Below are 19,164 nucleotides of genomic sequence, written 5' to 3' on the forward strand. Positions count from 1 at the left end.
CTATGTAAAGACTCACACATATACAGAATTTGCAATAACAAACAAACAACATCAAAAACTAAGACTAATGACACATAGCATTCAGGAGGCATAGTGAGTTCCAGGAAAGCCAGGGCTATGTGGTGAGACCCTGTCTAATAATAATAATAATATAGACTAATGAAAGAAAGCCAGACTAAGATTGTGCATTCAGGAAGAAGGAAATAAAACCTCCTAAACTGAAGGCAAATACTCAACCTCTTTTATAATGAGAAAAATGTGGTGGTGCCATTTTTTTCTCCTTCAGCTTGGCAAGTTACCAGCAGGTTAGTAAAACTGCTGCCAGGCAGTGGTGGCACACACCTTTAATCCCAGCACTCGGGAGGCAGAGGCAGGCGGATCTCTGTGAGTTTGAGGCCAGCCTGGTCTACAGAAATGGTTCCAGGACAGCTAGAGATGTTACTCAGAGAAACCCTGTCTCTTTGGGGGAAAAGGCTGCTGAGAAGTTGTGGGGCAAAGGTGCTCTCACCTAATGCTGATGGGAATGTAAATTGATTTAAACCTTGTAGAGGTCAATTTGGCAATATCAGTCAAAATTACAAATGCATATACCCCTTGACTCCTGGGAGTTTGTTCCAAGTTGTATTTGCGCTCATGCTAACCGATCTATGAACAAGGTTAGTCATCAGAGCAGAGTCTGAAGAAGCAAAAATCTGGAACTAATTTAAAGGCTTCCTAGGAATTGGCTGAACAAATGCTAGTATATCCACTAGATGGAATATTGTAGCACCAAGAAAAAGCAGTACACTAAAAGAGGGGCAAAGGCATATCCAAGAGCCTAGCATGACGCAACTCTCTTGTAATCCTAGCACTTGAAAGCCTGAGGCAAGAAGATGGCATTGCCCACGATAGCGAGGGCAACACAGTTCAAAGTCAGTCTATGAGATAGAGCAAGACCTTCTTTCAAAAAATCAAACAGTGGGATGGTATGATACCTCAGCAGGGAAAGACACCTGCTACCTAAACTAACAACCTGAGTTCAATCCCTAGGACCCACATGGAAGAAGGAGAAAACCAGCTCCCCGAAGCTATTCTCTGACCTTTACAGGAGAACATACACATCACACCACACCACACGGAAATACACATATACACACCTACACACAGACACATACACACAGACACATACACACACATATATACACACACACACACAAATTAAAAATAATAAATGCATATAGTCAGTCTTTCTTTGGATGGTCAGCTCCCAAATAATAGCACAAAGACTTCTTATTAAGCATGAAAGCTTGGCCTTACCTTAGGCTTGTTCCCAGCTGGCTCTTATAACTTAAATTAACCCTTTTATATTAATCTACGCTTTGCCACATGGCTTGTTAACTCTCCTCTGTACAATACATCCTACTTTCTCTGTGTCTTACAGGAAAGTCACCTCCCCTCCCCAGGTCCTTCCCCAGTTCCTCTCTTGCCCAGATATCCCGCCTATCTTCTCCTGCCTAGCTATTGACTAATTAAACCAATCAGAAGGTGTCTTAGGCAAGTGAGATAAAACAGAGACACCTTCAAGTGGTTTGATCAAATATACCATAACAAACAAATAGATAAACTCCTGATCCCCCTGCCTCCACTTCTCAGATAGAGTAGAAAATGTTCTTAAGCACTTGAATCATGAGAACGCAGGGTCTACTCAAAGTAAAATGTAGCAAAAGCATGTTTCAATGGCATGCTGGGAGCCCCTTTGGAAGTAGTTACCAGGCCTAGTGAAGTGACTGCCCACATATCCACAGGGACTTGCGGAGCTGGTGCTGGTGTGTGCACATGTGTTCTGTTCTGTTCTGGACCCAGAGGGCCTAAATACAACTGGATATGAATATGGCTTTTACTGTTTCTAGGATGGATGTGTGTGTGTGTGTGCATGTGTTGCCCGAATGTATGCATTGCATCACGTACATGTCTTGTGCCTGAATAAGTCAAAAGGTATCAGACAGTTGTGAGCCCCCAGAGAGATGGTGGGAACCAACCCCAGGTCCTCTGCAAGAAAAGAAAGTGCTCTTAACCACAGAGTCATCTCCCCAACCCTTTGGGCAGGTATGACGACTATTCTTGGTTGTCAACTTGCCTGAATCTAGAATGAACTACAATTCAGAAATGGAGGGCACACCTGTGATTCGGATCTTGAGGCAGAAAGACAATGTGCCTTAAATCTAGATCCTGAATCAGGAAGGCACACCTTTAATCTGGGCCACACCTGCTGCTGGAAGCCTATATAAGGATAATGGACGAAGGAAGGTCCATTCTCTATCCACCAGCTTGCCCTCGCCTCACCTGCACATCCATTCCCTCCCTGGAGCCTCCTTCTTCAGGACTCCAGCATATACAGAAGACCAGCTGAGACACCAGCCTTGTGGACAACACATTCTGGGACTTTCCATTCACAGGTAGCCACTGTTGGATTAGTTGGACTGCAGCCTGTAAGTCATTCCAATAAATTCCATATAAATAGATAATTTATAATTCCATATAAACTCATTTATATATATGTGTGTGTAGATAGATAGATAGATAGATAGATAGATAGATAGATAGATAGATAGACAGACACAGAGAGACAGAGGAGTTCATCCCATAAATTCTGTGACTCTGGAGAACACTAATATAGCTTATAGATAGGGTGGGGTTTTTTTGTTGTTTTGTTTGTTTTTCAAGAGAGAGTTTCTTTGTATAGCCTTGACTGCCTGAAACTTACTCTGTAGACCAAGCTGAGATCTGTATCTGCCTCCCTAGTGCTGTGAATGAAGCAGTACACCACCACCTAGTTATAATATTTTTAAGTTTTTTGTTTGTTTGTTTGTTTTTCGAGACAGGGTTTCTCTGTGGTTTTTGGAGCCTGTCCTGGAACTAGCTCTGTAGACCAGGCTGGCCTCGAACTCACAGAGATCCGCCTGCCTCTGCCTCCCGAGTGCTGGGATTAAAGGTGTGCGCCACCACCGCCCGGCTAAGTTTTTATTTTATGTATGAGTGCACTGCCACTGCCCGGCCTGTTGTTGTTCTTAGGATTCATCTTGTTTTTATGTTTGTCATGAGACAAACATAGCCAGAACACGCCTGGAACTCCTGTTCCTCCATCCTCTGCCTCCATGCTGGGATGACAGCTGGGTACCGCCACACCTGACCTATGACATTAAGTTTTCTAAGAATGGGGCAGATATGAAGATATTTTTATCTTGGCTCATTCTTGTCACATTGCAGATACATAGCTCCTATAGTAGAAGCAGAATTTGGAATACAGATGTGTATTCATAAAGGTTGTCTTGTCCCCTGAGCAAACCTTGGGATTTTGCTGTAAACCCCATTGTTTCAGCGGTTAGGCAGTCAAGGATGCTATGTCATGTACAGTCAAGGATGTTATATCATGTACAAGGATGCTATGTCATATATGGTCAGGGATGCTATGTCGTACAAGGATGTTATGTCATGTACAGTCAAGGATGTTATATCATGTACAAGGATGCTATGTCATATATGGTCAGGGATGCTATGTCGTACAAGGATGTTATGTCATGTACAGTCAAGGATGTTATATCATGTACAAGGATGCTATGTCATGTACGGTCAGGGATGCTATGTCGTACAAGGATGTTATGTCATGTACAGTCAAGGATGTTATATCATGTACAAGGATGCTATGTCATGTACAGTCAGGGATGCTATGTCGTACAAGGATGTTATGTCATGTACAGTCAAGGATGTTATATCATGTACAAGGATGCTATGTCATGTACGGTCAGGGATGCTATGTCGTACAAGGATGTTATATCATGTACAGTCAAGGATGTTATATCATGTACAAGGATGCTATGTCATGTACAGTCAGGGATGCTATGTCGTACAAGGATGTTATGTCATGTACAGTCAAGGATGTTATATCATGTACAAGGATGCTATGTCATGTACAGTCAGGGATGCTATGTCGTACAAGGATGTTATGTCATGTACAGTCAAGGATGTTATATCATGTACAAGGATGCTATGTCATGTACAGTCAGGGATGCTATGTCGTACAAGGATGCTATGTCATGTACAGTCAAGGATGTTATATCATGTACAAGGATGCTATGTCATGTACAGTCAGGGATGCTATGTCGTACAAGGATGTTATATCATGTACAGTCAAGGATGTTATATCATGTACAAGGATGCTATGTCATGTACAGTCAGGGATGCTATGTCGTACAAGGATGCTATGTCATATACAGTCAAGGATGTTATATCATGTACAAGGATGTTATGTCATGTAGAAGACCTTGGTGGTCTTGTGTCAGTTGTCTTCATAGATGTGTCTATGATTCTATTTCTTTCTCAACATTTTAGTTAGTATAGGCAATTTGAATTTGAAACACCATCACTGTGTCATTCCCCACTGGTTCTTTTTCTGCCCTTTATTTATTTTGTGGTACTGGGGACTCCCAGGACTCCTGCATGCTCTGCCACTGAGTACACTCTCACCTCCTTTAAGGTTGGCCTGAAATTGCTTATGTAGCCCAGGCTATCCTTGATCTCTCCATCTTCCTTCTTCAGCCCCGAGTCCTTGGAGTAACTGTAGCTGTGTCTGGACTCCTTTTGGATCAATTTAATGATTTCCCCCCTATCTTTTCTCCTTCCTTCTCATGCTACTTTTGCTTCAGAAGAAATGTATTTGCTAGCCAGGTAATGGTGATGCACACCTTTAAGCCCGGCAGTCAGGAGGCAGAGACAGGTGGGTCATTGTGAGTTCAAGGCCAGGCTGGTCCTCAGAACGAGTTCCAGGACAGGCTCCAAAGCTACAGAGAAACCCTAACTCAAAATCTTTCTCCCAAATATATATATATATTAATCTTTTGCCCCTAGTGTAGCTTTTTGTTTTGTTTTGTTTTTTGTTTTGTTTTGTTTTTCGAGACAGGGTTTCTCTGTGGTTTTGGAGCCTGTCCTGGAACTAGCTCTTGTAGACCAGGCTGGTCTCGAACTCACAGAGATCCGCCTGCCTCTGCCTCCCGAGTGCTGGGATTAAAGGCGTGCGCCACCACCGCCCGGCTCCCTAGTGTAGCTTTAATGCTTGAAAATATAGAACCAATCCTACTTCATGAGTGAGAAAAATGGGTAGAAGTAACCCTGGTCTCAATATCAGGTTTTATCACTTAAAGGCGGGGATAAACAGATAAGGTGCCTAGGAGCTGCCCTGGTAATTACAGTTCTTTGGCTTCATAGGAAAGAGCTCATTTAAAGTGTGGAAAGGCTGTGGTGGGCTGAGCAGGTCACAGCTTATGCAAAAGCAACTCCCACTCCAGGGATTCAGCCAGAGGATCCAGATGACCCTGGTGAGTTCAACAGAGACAGCAGGAGGCTAGAAGCCCAAAGACTGAGTCTACATTCTCTATCCACAATCAGGAGCAGGCGACCCTTCATGATATATGTGGAGCTGTTTAAATGTTTGATTGTATATTGCTAAGAATTCTGCTGGAGGCTAACTTCCGGTAAGGGTTAGATTTGGTATCCTGTATTTTTCTATAACATTAGAGCCCCTGCTACTATGAAGTAATTCTGACACAGCCGAAGAGATTCCATTGACTTGCTTCTAGGTTTCCTAATAGTGGAAGCAGAAACATGAATTCCTCAGGCAACTCAGGCCATTGGGGACAACTTAGATTCAACAAATGCCGGGATAGACGAGGGGCTGGAAAGATAGCTCATCAGCTACAGCACTTGTTGCTTTTCTAGAAGTCCTGAGTTTGGCTCCTACATCCACATCAGACAGCTCACAATAGCCTGTAACTCCAGTTGCAGAGGGTCTGACCCTCTCTTCTGACCTCTGAGAGCATGTGCATGCACATGTGCATTACACACACACACAGAGAGACACACACACACACACAGACACACACACACAGACACACACACACAGACACACACACACAGACACACACACACACAGAGACACACACACACAGACACACACTTTAAATGAGCCTTTGGAAAATTAGATGTAGGACCTTGAGGCTTTCGGAGCCCTGGACTAATCTGTATACCATGAATTTCTTGGCCTGCAGAATCACTCTTCCCCATCAGAAAAGTGAGGCCTTTGTACATGGTAGGGAACTTTACAGTTTGTATCCTGGTATAATAGGAAAAAGTTTGAACTGTTTACATTGATGATATTGATAAAATGGCATTTTAAAAGTTTCTATTGTTTTTTTATTTAAATATAAGTTTTATTAATTCTTTGAGAATTCCATATGTGCAATGTATCTTGATCCTATTCACACACTCACACTCACTCACACACACACACACACTCTAAGCAGTCATTGTTATTGCTGGACATGCCTGTCTGAGATGCCAGCTCTTATGAGGCTAATGAAAAAGGACCATGAGTTCCCAGCCTGGGCCTCTGCAGGGGACCAACACTGCTTTTTCGTTTTTTCAGTATTGAAAGCTGCAGGCTTGTTTTGTCCCAGCCTCCTGTGCAGCATATGGTTCTTACTCAGCTGTCATGTTATTTTAGTTATTAAGACAAGGTCTCATATATCTCAAGCAGGCCTGGAGCTTTCTATGTTGCTGAGAAAGATCCTGAATTCTTGATCCTCCTGTCTCTATTTCCCAAGGGCTGGGACTACAGGCATATGCCACCCACTATATCTAGTTATATATATCTATATATCTATGTCTATAAATAGTTTATAAAATGGCCTTGAAAAGTATATGTTGTTTTTTATTTAAAAAAATATAAAAATAACCTTTATTTTTACTTTCTATATTTGGGTGCTGTCATTACGCAGATCTTGTTTAGGCAATCGTATTGTTGAGATTCTTCATGGGTGTAGCTTCCATGTCATGTCTAAAAGACACTTTCTAGCAGCAGGTGTCCTTGGCTTCTGGCTTCTACAATCTTTCTGCCCCCTCTTCTGCAATATTCCAAGAGCTTTAAATGCAGGGATTGTGTTGCAGATGTATTAACTGATGCTGTGCCTCTGCACTCTAACCAGCCGTGGGTCTCTGCACTCCGACCAGCTGTGGGCCTCTGCCCTCTGGCCAGCTGTGGGCCTCTGCCCTCTGGCCAGCTGTGGGTCTCTGCCCTCTGGCCAGCTGTGGGTCTCTGCCCTCTGGCCAGCTGTGGGTCTCTGCCCTCTGGCCAGCTGTGGGTCTCTGCCCTCTGGCCAGCTGTGAGCCTCTGCCCTCTGGCCAGCTGTGGGTCTCTGCCCTCTGGCCAGCTCTGGGTCTCTGCCCTCTGACCAGCTGTGGACCTCTGTACTCTGACCGACTGTGGGCCTCTGCAGTAGCCCCCATGTGCTGAGAAAGAAGTTCATCTGAAGAGGGGAAGAGAGCGCACCGACCCGTGGATGTGAGGACAGCTATTGAAAGCACATGTAGGACTACATTTATTTAGGATACTGATAGCAGTGGGCTCTCTACTGAGGCCTTTAGCTTCTCTAGCCAGATTGGCTGTAGCAAGCATGAATTCCCTCCTACTGAGCAGATCCTAAATCCAATTAGACAGCTGTTGGTTAGCCCCAAGGGAAAAGTGCTGCATCACCACTGGGGATGTCTTGCCAGGTTGCTCATTATTGTGGTTCTCAGGCTCAACAACCAGGCAGGACTATTGAGTCCTTGGGCACATCTGCCGATACTATGAGAGCCAGTCCTCAGGGAAGTGGTCAGTTCTAGCTTGATTCCTCCAAGTCCTATGGTGTCTTCAAGAACTTACCTTTAAGCTCTAGGCATAACCAAGGGCCATGACAACAACCTCTACTGTTTTGATAGCTTGGATTTCCCACTCCTACAAGGAATAACCACTATGATGTGACTTCCAGGAAATTATTGTATGAGACAAGATCTCACCTTTTGAACTGGAAATTCTCTTGTGTAGGCAAGGATGACCTTGAATCTCCTCATTCTTCTGCCTCTACTTCCAGGCACTGGGATTTCAGGAGGCCTGCAATACCCAGCTTAGCTAAAATTCTAATTTGTTTTGTTTTGCTCTGGTTTTTTGAGACAGGATCTCACTCTGTAGACCAGGCTGGCCTTGAACTCCCATAAATCCAGCTGCCTTGCCAGAGCTGGGTTTAAAGGTTTGTGCCACCATACCTAGCTCTGTTCAAATTCGCATAGTCTCTGTCTTCATTCTACCCCAGAGGACACTTCATTGGCATAGTCTAGGGGTCTTTAGTGACTAGCATCATCCATGGACTAGCATCAAATTGCCTGAAAGTTTGCTGGAGTGCAATTTCAGGCTTGTGCCAGATCCAGATCAAAATATGCATCCCCACAGGTCTGCAGGGTGGTTCCTGTTTATGGCAAAGTTTGAGTTCCAGTGAGTGGCAGCTTTCTCTTCCCTCCTTCCTTCTCCCAGGGTTAGAATAATTTCAAGCATCCTGTATTTCAATACAGCGCTGCTGGTAATGTTTTGGGTGGAATAACATAGGATTTTGAGTTTTTGAGGGAAGGGTTGACTCGTGTTATTTTACACCATCCCTGGCCTCCATTAGATGCCAGCAGCATCTCCTGGACCAGCTGCAACCCTCTAACGTGTTGCCAAGTTAGTCATTTATTACACCTTTTTTTTCGAGACAGTTGCGCCACCACTGCCCGGCTAAAATTGCTTTTTAAAAAACATTTATTCAGCTGGGTGGTGGTGGCGCACACTTTTAATCCCAGCACTCGGGAGGCAGAGACAGGCAGATCTCTGTTAATTTGAGGTGAGCCTGGTCTACAAGAGCTAGTTCCAGGACAGGAACCAAAAGCTACAGAGAAACCCTGTCTCAAAGAAACCAAAATAAATAAATAAAAATTAAAAAAAAACATTTATTCAATTTATTTTATGTGTGCTTTTGTATGTGTATCTATCTACACACCATACATGTGCTGTGGGGGTTAGAAGAGGGCACTGGATTCCCCTGGATCTGGAGTTATAGAGGATTGTGAAGTACTGTGTGGGTTCTAGGAAATAAACCCAGGTCCTCTGCAAGGGGAACAAGAGCTCTTAACCACTGAGCATCTCTCTAGCCCATTAGTATGCTTATTCTTCCTTTTGGTTTCTTGACACGGGATCTCTCTACATAGCATCAGCTGTCACGGAACTATTATACTTTCTATTGCTTGTCTTCACTTTTGAATAGCTATCATGTGCTCTGACTCGGACACTGCAGACAGCGTTGGGGGCTTGTTTTTATACTAAGGACTGAACCTAGGGCGCCACACAGGCTAAGCAGGTGCACTCCTGCTGAGCATAGCCTCAGCCCTTTTAAAATTAATTAACAATCTGTTTATTTATTTGCATTTTAGAAATCGGGTCTTATGTAACTCAGGCTAGCCTTTCTTTTCTTTTTTCCAGTTCATGGGCAATTTTAATAGAATTTAAAAAGAAAAGCCCCTCGTGCAGGGAAACTGAGGTCTCTGGGGAGAATGGGGAAGGTAGAGCCGTGAACTGACTAAAGGCCCGAGGTGGAGAGGAAGCTTCAGAAGGAACAGAGTACAAGAGCCCAGAACAAGCATCCTTGATTTCCCAAAAATGGCCCAACCCAGGAACCTCATGGTGGCTGGGAGGGACTGGCTTTTTATTCTTTTTCTTTTTTCTTTTTTGAGAAAGGGTCTTACTATTTTGCTGTTCTAAAACCCATTACGTAGATCAGGCTAGCCTTGAACTCATAGAGATTGATCTGCCTCTGCCTCCCTATTAAAGAGTTGCATGACTGGGCCTGACTGCCCTGAACCTTTATACAAAGCTGGTTTTGAACTCCTGATCTTCCTGCCTTGATCTCCTAAGTGCTAGAATTACAATGAGAATGTCATGCTGGCTTTTTTTTTTCACATTAAAAATTCATGTTTTGTATTTATCAACTGGGGGAGGGCATGCCACTTGTGTATGGAGGTTAGAAGACAACCTTTTAGAGTTGGTCCTTTGTTTCCTACGAATCTAACTCAAGTTGTCAAGTTTTGTAACAAGCACCTTTACCCACAGAGCCATCTTTCCAACATAATTCTTGTTTGTTTGGTTTTGGTTTTTCAAGACAGTTTCTCTGTGTAGTCCTGGTTGTCCTGGAATTCACTCTGTAGACCAGGCTGACCTCAAACTCAGAGATTCACCTTCTTCTGCCTCCCAAGTGCTAGGATTAAAGGTGTGTGCCACCACTGCCTGGCTGCCAACATAATTTTTAGATAACATTTTAAATTAACTGTGTATATGTGTATGTCAGAGGAGAACTTGTGTGAGTGGGTTCTTTCTACGATGTGAGTTCAGGATCAAGTTGAGGTCATCCGGCTTGGTGGAAGGTGCTGAGTCACCTTGCCAGTCCTTAATTTTTCATTTTTGAAACATTAAATTTTTTGAAAATTGCCGAGTTAGCCTCAAATCTGTGATAACTTCTGCCTCAGACTCCCATCTACTGAACTGTGTCAACATTAAAAACAACCACTCTCATCTTAAAGGGAATGAGAGATGGTTTATTCTGCAGCCATTTTGAGTGGCCATGGCCTAGTACACAGATTTTGGTTACCCAAATTTCACATTCCAATGTGGAAGCAGTTTCATGAAGTTTTATAGATTTACAGAACAATGACAGTCATAAGTTAAGGCAAGGTACATCAGAGAGACAGGTTCAGAAAGATGGGGGAAGCTTTTCTAAAGGCCCAAGCAGCTGTCTGACAACATTCTCTGCATTTGAGTTGGTCTAGGCCAGTGGTCTGCTATGTTTAATAGATTCCAAACAGCTTTTATCTACTAGTCACAAGATGTTAGTTTCTTTGCAGAGAAAGATAAGGAAGTTTTGGAGGCTAAAGTTAGCCTAACAAAGGTAGTTAATTAACTTGGACCTGTAACACTCCAGGCTCTCCACAGCACTGAAATTGCATGCAGTCAACCAATCTCTGCAGACATGGCTTCTTGTTTTCCTTCACAGCTGAAATCACAGTGTGCATCACCGCTTGCCTGGCTGGAAATGCTTTACTGATTTTGAGACAGAGTCTCACGGTAGTTTATAATACAATGCTCAGGGGCTGTAGATATGGCTCAGCAGCTGTTCTTTCAGAGGACCCGGGTTCAATTCCCAGCACCCACGGAGTGGCTCACAACTGTCTGTAACTCCAGTTCTAGCGATCTGACACCCTAGTACAGACATATACAGGTGAAACACCAGTGTACATTAAATAAAAAAATAAACCTTTAAAAATAATACCATGATCAGCTACTGACTTCTCCTATGGGTGCAATATGATCCTATATCCAGAAATACTGAAGAAATGGTTACTTACACCTATAATCACCTCTTAGGGTGGGTAGTTACTGGACTAGATGGGTCTATGCAATAAGCTCCAGACCAGCAAGGGTTACTGGGTTACTCTCAGCACCCAGGAGGTAGGCACATCTCTGTGAGTACAAGCCCCACCGTCTGCATAGTGAGTTCCAGGACCTCCAGATCTATGTAGAGAGACCTTGTCTCAACAACAAATGGTCAGAGCAAGCTATCATCCCTTTCTCCAAATTCCTAATCTTTTATTCCCTGAGCTAGAAAACTTACTTGCCAGTCACGGAGGCACATACCTGGAAACTCAGAACTGGGGAAGCTGAGGGAGGAAGTTTATTAAGTTTGAGGTCAGTTTGGGACTCAGCTCAGTGTTAGGGCTCTTACCTAGCATATTCAAGATTCTGGTTCAAGACTGAGAGATGGTGCAGTGGTCAAGAGGGTGTGACCGTTGGGGTCACAGTTTGATTCCCAGCACTCAGGCCAGATAGCTCACAATTGCCTTTAATTACAGTTCCAGAGGATCTGAGGGGTGCTTCAGAGGACCCGAGGGACACCGCCATTGTCTTTGAAAGTACCCACATACATGTGGCACACACAGAGACACAGATACATACACAAGATCAAAAAGAAAATAAATATTTTTCAAAATCCTCACCAGGTGTGGTGGCACACACCCACAATTTCCTTCACTGGAAGGCAGAAAGCAGGTGGAGCTCTGTGAGTTTCAGGCCACCCTGGTCTACAGAATGAGTTCCAGTACACCCAGAACTATATAGTGAGATCCTGTCTTGGAAGGTTTTTTTCCCCCTCATTCAATGTCCAGTACTGCAGGTGAAAACAAGACGAAACAAACCGTCAGGGGATCGGAGGTGTATCTTAGCTAACAGTGTGCTTGCCTAGCGTGCAGCAAGTCCTGGGGTCCACCCTCAACAACACATAATCTGGGTGTGATAGAGGACACCTGTAATTCGGAGGCAGAAGAAGGAGGACCAGAAGTCAGGATCATCCTTGGATACAGGCAGAAGTGGAGGTCAGTCAGGGACTGTGAGTGCAGAGGTGGTTCAGCAGCTGTAGCACTCATGACTCTTTACAAGCACCCACAAGGCGGCTCATAACCATCTCAGAAAATCCCAGACCCAGGGATCCAATGCCCTCTTCTGACCTCTGTAGGCACTGGGCATGAACACGGTACATGAAAGATGCAGGTACATCATACACAAGTATACACGTACCCACTCCCGCACACGCAGACATGCACAGGAACATGAGCACAAATGAAATTACCAGAGGCTGCACATCCCTGCGAGCTCAGCCTTTTGGAAGCTGAGATAAAAGGATCAAGGCCATCCTGGCCTACACCGTGAACACAGTCATTTCCAGACCAGCCTGGGCTATGGAGCAATACTCTGTTTTTAAAAGGGGTGTAAGGCCGGGTGGTGGTGGAGCACGCCTTTAATCCCAGCACTCGGGAGGCAGAGGCAGGCGGATCTCTGTGAGTTCGAGACCAGCCTGGCCTACAAGAGCTAGTTCCAGGACAGGCTCCAAACAGAGAAACCCTGTCTCAAAAAAACAAAAAATAAATAAATAGATAGATAAATAGATAAATAAATGAATAAATAAATAAATAAAGGGGTGTAGTAGGGTGGTGGCGGCACACACCTTTAATCCCAGCACCCTGGGAGGCAAAGGCAGGCAGGTAGATCTCTGTGAATTCAAAACAGTCAGAGCTGCAACTGGGGCTACACCAAGTCACTGTCTCAAAACAAAACAAAACAAAAAAACCAACCAAACAAATAAAAAAAAATGCTCATTCTAACCCAGTTTGCTGGCACTTTTAATTCTAGCACTCCAGAGGCAGAGGCAGGTTGATCTCTGTGCGTGTGAGATCCCTGTTTCAAAAACAACCAAAAATATAAGGTCATTTCTAAGCAATGGAAGACCTTATGTCAAAACTGATATAGGCTTTTAGGCAACACTTTGGCAGTATCTATCAAAACAAATATGCAATGGCCTTTGACACTGTAATTCCGAAATATTTAGGACTTTAACCTAGAGATACGTCCATATTTGTGCCAGAAGGTAAATGTATGGGATTACTAACTGCAGCCTTGTTTGTCACAGGGAAAGCAGGAAACACCTGAATTATCCATTGTGAAGAAACTGTTGAATCATTGATGACATTGAAAAGATGGGAGAGCTGGCATACTGGTCCATAGCCATAATCCCTGCACTAGGAGGTGGGGGTAGGAAGATCAACAGTTCCTGGCCAGCCTCAGGGATCAGCATCTAGATTACTCATGAACTCTTCCTTTACAAGCACCGGCTTGCCTGGGCTACAGGAGACCCTCCTTAAGGGTATGTGGGTGCTACAGAGCTCTAGTAATAAGGCTTCAGTGGACTAGACACTGGGTAAAAGGATCAGAGCCAGGCGGTGGAGGTGTATGCACGCCTTTAATCCCAGTACTCAGCAGGCAGATCTCTGTAAGTTTGAGGCCAGCCTGGCCTCCAATTCCAGGACAGGCTCCAAAGCTACACAGAGTAACCCTGTCACAAAAAACTGGAAAGAAAAAAGAAAGGGAAAGAAAAGAAAAAGGATAGGAGAAAGGCAGATGTAGGGGAGTTTTACTTTTAATCTTTTGCCATTGTCACAAATGTTAACCATGATCAAATATAGTTTTATTTAATTTTTTATTTCAGGCTAGTTTCAAAGTTGTGTGGTAATCTTCATGCCTCAGCCTCCTGAGCCTTGGGGTTAAAGGCTTATAGCACCGTACTTGGAAAATACTATTTTTTTTTTTTTTTGGTTTTGTTTCTGAGACAAGGTCTCACTTATGTAGCTCTGGCTGGTCTAGAGCTCTATGTAGATCAAGCTGGCCTTGCTTCCCCAGTGCTGGCATTAAAAGTTTGTGCCACTACAACCAGCCACAAAAAGAAAACTATTTTCCAAAGGGCATATACTTGTAATCCCAGCCAGCACTTAGGACAGGAATATCATGAGTTCAAGGTCAGCCTGTAGAATTTATCCTGACCCTTTGTGTAAAAGACACTCCAACTAGTGTTGGCATATGGTGGCACTAGGGAGTTAGAGGCAGAATGACCACTGCCAGTCCCAGGCCAGCCAGGACTATACATCAATACCCTATCTCGGTGGGGCAGGGGGAGGAAGGAAATGACAAATTAACTCAGCAAAGGCCTCTGATTCCTCACCTGTGCTGTGCTGAGTAGCCCCTAATCCAAACAAACAGGAAATCTGGGGTAGTATAAAATTGGGGTGGGGTTGGGGTAGTTCCTGCAAAAAAATAAATTTATGGGGATATAAAGCACTTAATAGAACATTGCACAAAAGATCTTCCATACCTACTGGATAGCAGGTACTCACTTTTCTTTATTTCCGTATCTGTATTCTTGGGGAAGGATTGATTCTAACTATTGAAGGTAATGAAAACTCAGAGACAGTGTCAGATCTGTGTTCTGAGTATTTGTTTTTGTGTATCGAGATAGGATCTTCTGTTTCCAGCTGACGTAGAATTTACTCTGTAGCCGAGAAGGGCCTTGCATTCCTGCCACCTCCTCCCAAAAGCTGGGATATCAGGCCTGTGCCATCCTGCCAGGACATGTTAGGTTAATCTATATTTATCCTCCTCTGGTGGGCTGCTGGCTGTTTTTTCCTGGAGACAGCTCCTCTATGTAGCCCTGACTGTTCTGGAATTCTCTGTAGACCAGGCTGGTCTCTCTCCATCTCAGAGATCCACCTCCGGAGTGCTGGAATTAAAGGTGTCTACCATCACCACCAGGCAGCTGGCTGTTTTAATTAGGGCTAAGGATGGGCGTCGGAGGTGCACGCCTTTAATCCCAGCACTCAGGAGGCAGAGGCAGGCAGATCTCTGTGAGTTCGAGGCCAGCCTGGTCTACAAGAGCTAGTTCCAGGGCAGGCTCCAAAGCTACAGAGAAACCCCGTCTCGAGGAAAAAAAAGGGGGGGGGCTAATCAGCAAAGCTGACCTGGCACTTGGGAGCCACGTGTTTGACTTTCATTGACTGTACTATGTGAAGAAGTGTACAAAGGGAAACTACCAAAAAGAAAAACTGAGCGTGGCAGATTAAAGGCACTAAATTGAAAGAAACTGGCACGGACTGCAGTCTATACGCGTTGTTGAACCAGTAACAGGAATTTCAGTGTTTTAATTTTTAGGATGGACTCCTTGTTGAAGCAGTCTTGGGAGTTAAAATTTTAAGGTAGCTTACCCAGTAACTAGCCACCGTTTCCAGGGCTCTGAGATCACAAGGCGCCAAACTTGCACGCCCTACAGTTCAAGCCAACCTCTGCCCGGGTTTTCCTCGCCCCCCCAGCTGCAGGGCCCATACCCAGGCCTCTCACAATGGATCCCAGGCCCACGGCCTACGATCCGGCACCTTCGTGCTCCTTTCGATCGGGTCCCTCGCCTCCACCTATCCTGATATAGAAACAACAGGGTGTGCCCTCCGTGTTCAGAGCGCAGACCCAATCCGAGGGGCGGTAGGGCGGTGCTGGGGCCCCACGCCGAGGGCCCTTGAAGTTGGCGGGAGCCCGAGGGGGGCGGGCCACCAGGGAACGCGAGAAGCCGAGCAAAGAGCGGCGCGCGCGGCGCTCAAACTCGCGCCGCCCGTGGCTCACGCACGAGCCCCACCCTCTCCGTCACCAAAGGCGCCCAGCCAATGGGCGAGCCGGAAAGGCCGGGCTCGCAAGCGAGGGACCGGGAGGGGGAGCAGCGCGCGGGGGAAGGGAAGGCGAAGGCGGGCTGCGCTTGACGGACAGCTCCCTCCAGCCAATCCTCCTTGCGGCTTCTCCGCTCTCTTCTGTGCTGGGCTCTGTTCTACGTCCCACCTTCTCTTCCTCCTCCCCCCACCCCTCCGACTCACTCCTCTGCGTCCCGCCCCGCTTCCCCTCCCCCACTCTGCGGGCAAATCACTGCTGGAAAGAGGCGGGGGCCGAAGCGGCAGGCTCGTGTGGAGCCTTGAGGCGGAATTGACGGGCGCTCGGACCAATAGGAGGTAGGCTGGTGGCGCGGCTGTGGCCGGGTCCGACCAATGGGCGCGCGGCCTGGGGGCGGAGGCCCAGGTTCCAAACGCTCCGCGGCGCCATGGGCTGAAAACTCAACCGAGATGGAATCTCCCAGTCTGAACCGGTTTCAACCGGTTCCGAGTTTGAGGCACTAGGAGGAGGGGGAGAAGCGGCTGCAGCGGCCGCGGCAGGAGCAGCGGGAGCTTCAGCATCAGCAAGAGCAACAGTAGCTACAGCCCCGGCGGCCGTGCCTGTTCCAGCCTTTGCTGCAGCAGTCGTGCAACCATCCCGAGGGGGAGGGGGGAGCCACCAGCCGCCGAGGAGCACGCGAAAGGGGGAAAGTTTAGGCGAGCCCGGGTGGGGGGGCCCGGCGCCGGAGCGGCGTGAGCGAGGGAGCCCTGTGTGGTAGGGGGAGCCGGACTGCAACTGGCGGCAGAGCGGCCCCGGCCGTACGGACTCGCGCTGCTGCTCCCGCCGCCGCCTGTGGCTGGAGGGTCCTGGGCTCTGTCTCCCGGACTGGCCCGCTCCCCTCCCCCTTTCTTCCCTCCCCAGCCGGGCGGGAGCATTTATTCCTCGGATTAATTCCCCTTTTTGGTGGGGCGCGTGTGTGTGTGCGTGCGCGCGTGTGTGTGCGTGAGTGTGTGTTGGGTGGAGTTGTCCCTGGAATAGTAAATATTGAGCTTTTTTTTTTTGCCCTTCTCTTCGTTTTTTAATTTCTTATTTTTTTAAAGGTGGGAAAATTGTGAAACCCACCTTGATCTCCCCTCTCCCTCCTCCCCACCTTCCCTCGCCCCAAGCCCGGACAAGGAAGGAAGAAGCAGTTGGCTGAATTTCTGGGTAAGTCGGCCGTGTGCTCGGGGCCGAGGGTCGGGCGGCGGCGCGGCCGGCGTGAGGCGAGGCGGGCGGGCGGGAGGGCGGGCGCGGGGCCCTCGGCGGAGCCTGCGATTGAATGGAAGCGCTTCTGTCGATGGAGGCGGGGAGGCGGCCGCGGGAGGGGAGCGCTTGCTGGGTCATTGGTGTGTGCGGGTGGCGGTGGAGGAAGGCAAAGAGCGTGGTAGTGAGGTAGAGCCCCTGCGTGTGGGTGGAAGGGCTTCCCCAGTCCAAAGGGCTGGCTAGAGTTGGGGTGATTTCAGGAACGTCTCTGTAAATTATTAGGAGTGGAAGTTTCCAGAAATATTTAGTGCAGCAGCATTGAAACGTCCGCCTGCATCACGTGGCCCCTCGGTGGAGAGCTTGGGATGGGGGAGGGAGGGGTTACCGAGTCCCTTCTGGTGGGGAAACTCGAAAGCCTCGTGGGTGGTTTTTTGTTGTTTTGTAGTTGAACAAGAAGTAGGAAAGATGAGTTTAAAAAATTTTCTGGCATCAGTAAGTGGGGTTCCGCGTTGGAGGTTTTTTTCTTTTCCGTCCGGGGCTTGTGTGTCTTGGTAGTGGAATCATTTACAGCATCATCGACGGTGAATGATGCCCTTCCAGATACTCCTTCTAGTCCCTTGAGTTTGGGGTGGAGAAGAGGAAGTGGTGGTAGTAGAGGCTGCACTAAATACTCGCCGAGGCGGGACCTCGGAGCACTCAGGACCTGCAGCATAGAGAATGGGGCGGTGAACTTAAGGCGCCGGGTCTGAATGCCTCCTCCGAGTATGGGCGGGGTGAGTGCGTGCTCCTGTGTGCTATAGTTAGAAGTGCTGAGAGTCGTTCGGGTGGGAAGCCAAGGGAGGGCGGGCCTTCCTAGTGAGGCGTGTTTCTGAATGAAGCAGGCGGTTGCCCACACGCCGAAGTAACAGTCTTTTTTGTAGCGTCTTGTTTTTGACCTAATGTGAAGTTACCTCCAAGCTTTGGTTAGGATTTTCAGATTTTTGGGTGGCAACTGGTAGGTAGTGTGTCGCTGCTTGCTTGAGGTGACATTGAAGGTATATCAGCAATCACTTGTTAGAGTCAAAGCTTTGGTGGATGGTTCCCTATTGTAACAGTGACTGCGAGTGGAATTCAGGATTAGGGAACACCAACAAAAGAGGGTGTTTCTGGTGAACGCTCTCCCTCTAAGGCTGTTTACTTAGTGCATGGTCTTCGCCTGGTAGTGGAAAGAATATTTTGGAAGCTGTTTGATTTGGGCTACTAAATGTACTTGGCATTGACCACAAAGCAGCCATTTCTGGGTTACCTGTAGTTGAAGAGAATAGGTTGGTCATTTGGAAGATGACTGGTAGTTCTGAGGATGGCCAGCATCTGTATTTAAGTATCCTTAGATTGTACCCCTCCCCATACAAGTCTAGTATTGGAACTCTTGCAGATGACCAACTTGAAAATGAAACTTGAGGGGCACTTTGACTAATAATTATTTCATGTAAATTGTGGTAGTGTCGAGAAAAAGTTAATTGCAACTTTTAACCATAAAATTCTGTTTTACTTTGTTATGGCCCTTGAAGGTAGCAGAAGCATACTCTTTGTGTATGGAATTTATTTCTCTTGTATATTAGTATTTAGATCTTATTGAGGTACTGTCTCGCTGTGTACCCCAGTCTGGCCTTGGTGCTTTCACCTCCTCTGAGGTTACAGATGTGTTTGCCCATTCAATTCTCACAGGTTTTTTTTTTTTTTTTTTTTTTTGAGCCTCATGTAGGTGAAGCTGCTGGCCTGCCTTTTTTTTACCTTAGAAGTGCTTGGTTGATGGCATCGTGTTTCTTTAGTTTACATTAATGGTGGGTTTTTTTTCCCTCGAGACAGGGTTTCTCTGTAGGTTTTTTTTTTTTTTTTTGGTTCCTGTCCTGGAACTAGCTCTCGTAGACCAGGCTGGCCTTGAACTCACAGAGATCCGCCTGCCTCTGCCTCCTGAGCGCTGGGATTAAAGGCGTGCGCCA

At 46.5% G+C, this 19,164-nt stretch overlaps 1 protein-coding gene across 2 annotated transcripts in view; it reads left to right on the plus strand.

Annotated features, from left to right (window-relative positions):
* Positions 1-16,006: 16,006 nt before the first annotated feature.
* Positions 16,007-19,164, plus strand: part of Xpo1 (exportin 1) — a 40,283-nt gene continuing 37,125 nt past the window's right edge. The window contains exons 1-2 of one of the 2 annotated variants that reach the window (XM_075944488.1): positions 16,007-16,299; positions 17,041-17,146. The gene's annotated coding sequence lies outside the window, so the exon portion shown is untranslated. Of the gene's footprint in view, positions 16,300-16,345; positions 17,147-19,164 lie in introns of those variants that run through there. The other variant, XM_075944487.1, reaches the window with a different exon arrangement.

This window comes from Microtus pennsylvanicus, chromosome 12 (assembly GCF_037038515.1).
Source record: "Microtus pennsylvanicus isolate mMicPen1 chromosome 12, mMicPen1.hap1, whole genome shotgun sequence".
In the NCBI taxonomy this organism is placed as follows: Eukaryota; Metazoa; Chordata; class Mammalia; order Rodentia; family Cricetidae; genus Microtus; species Microtus pennsylvanicus.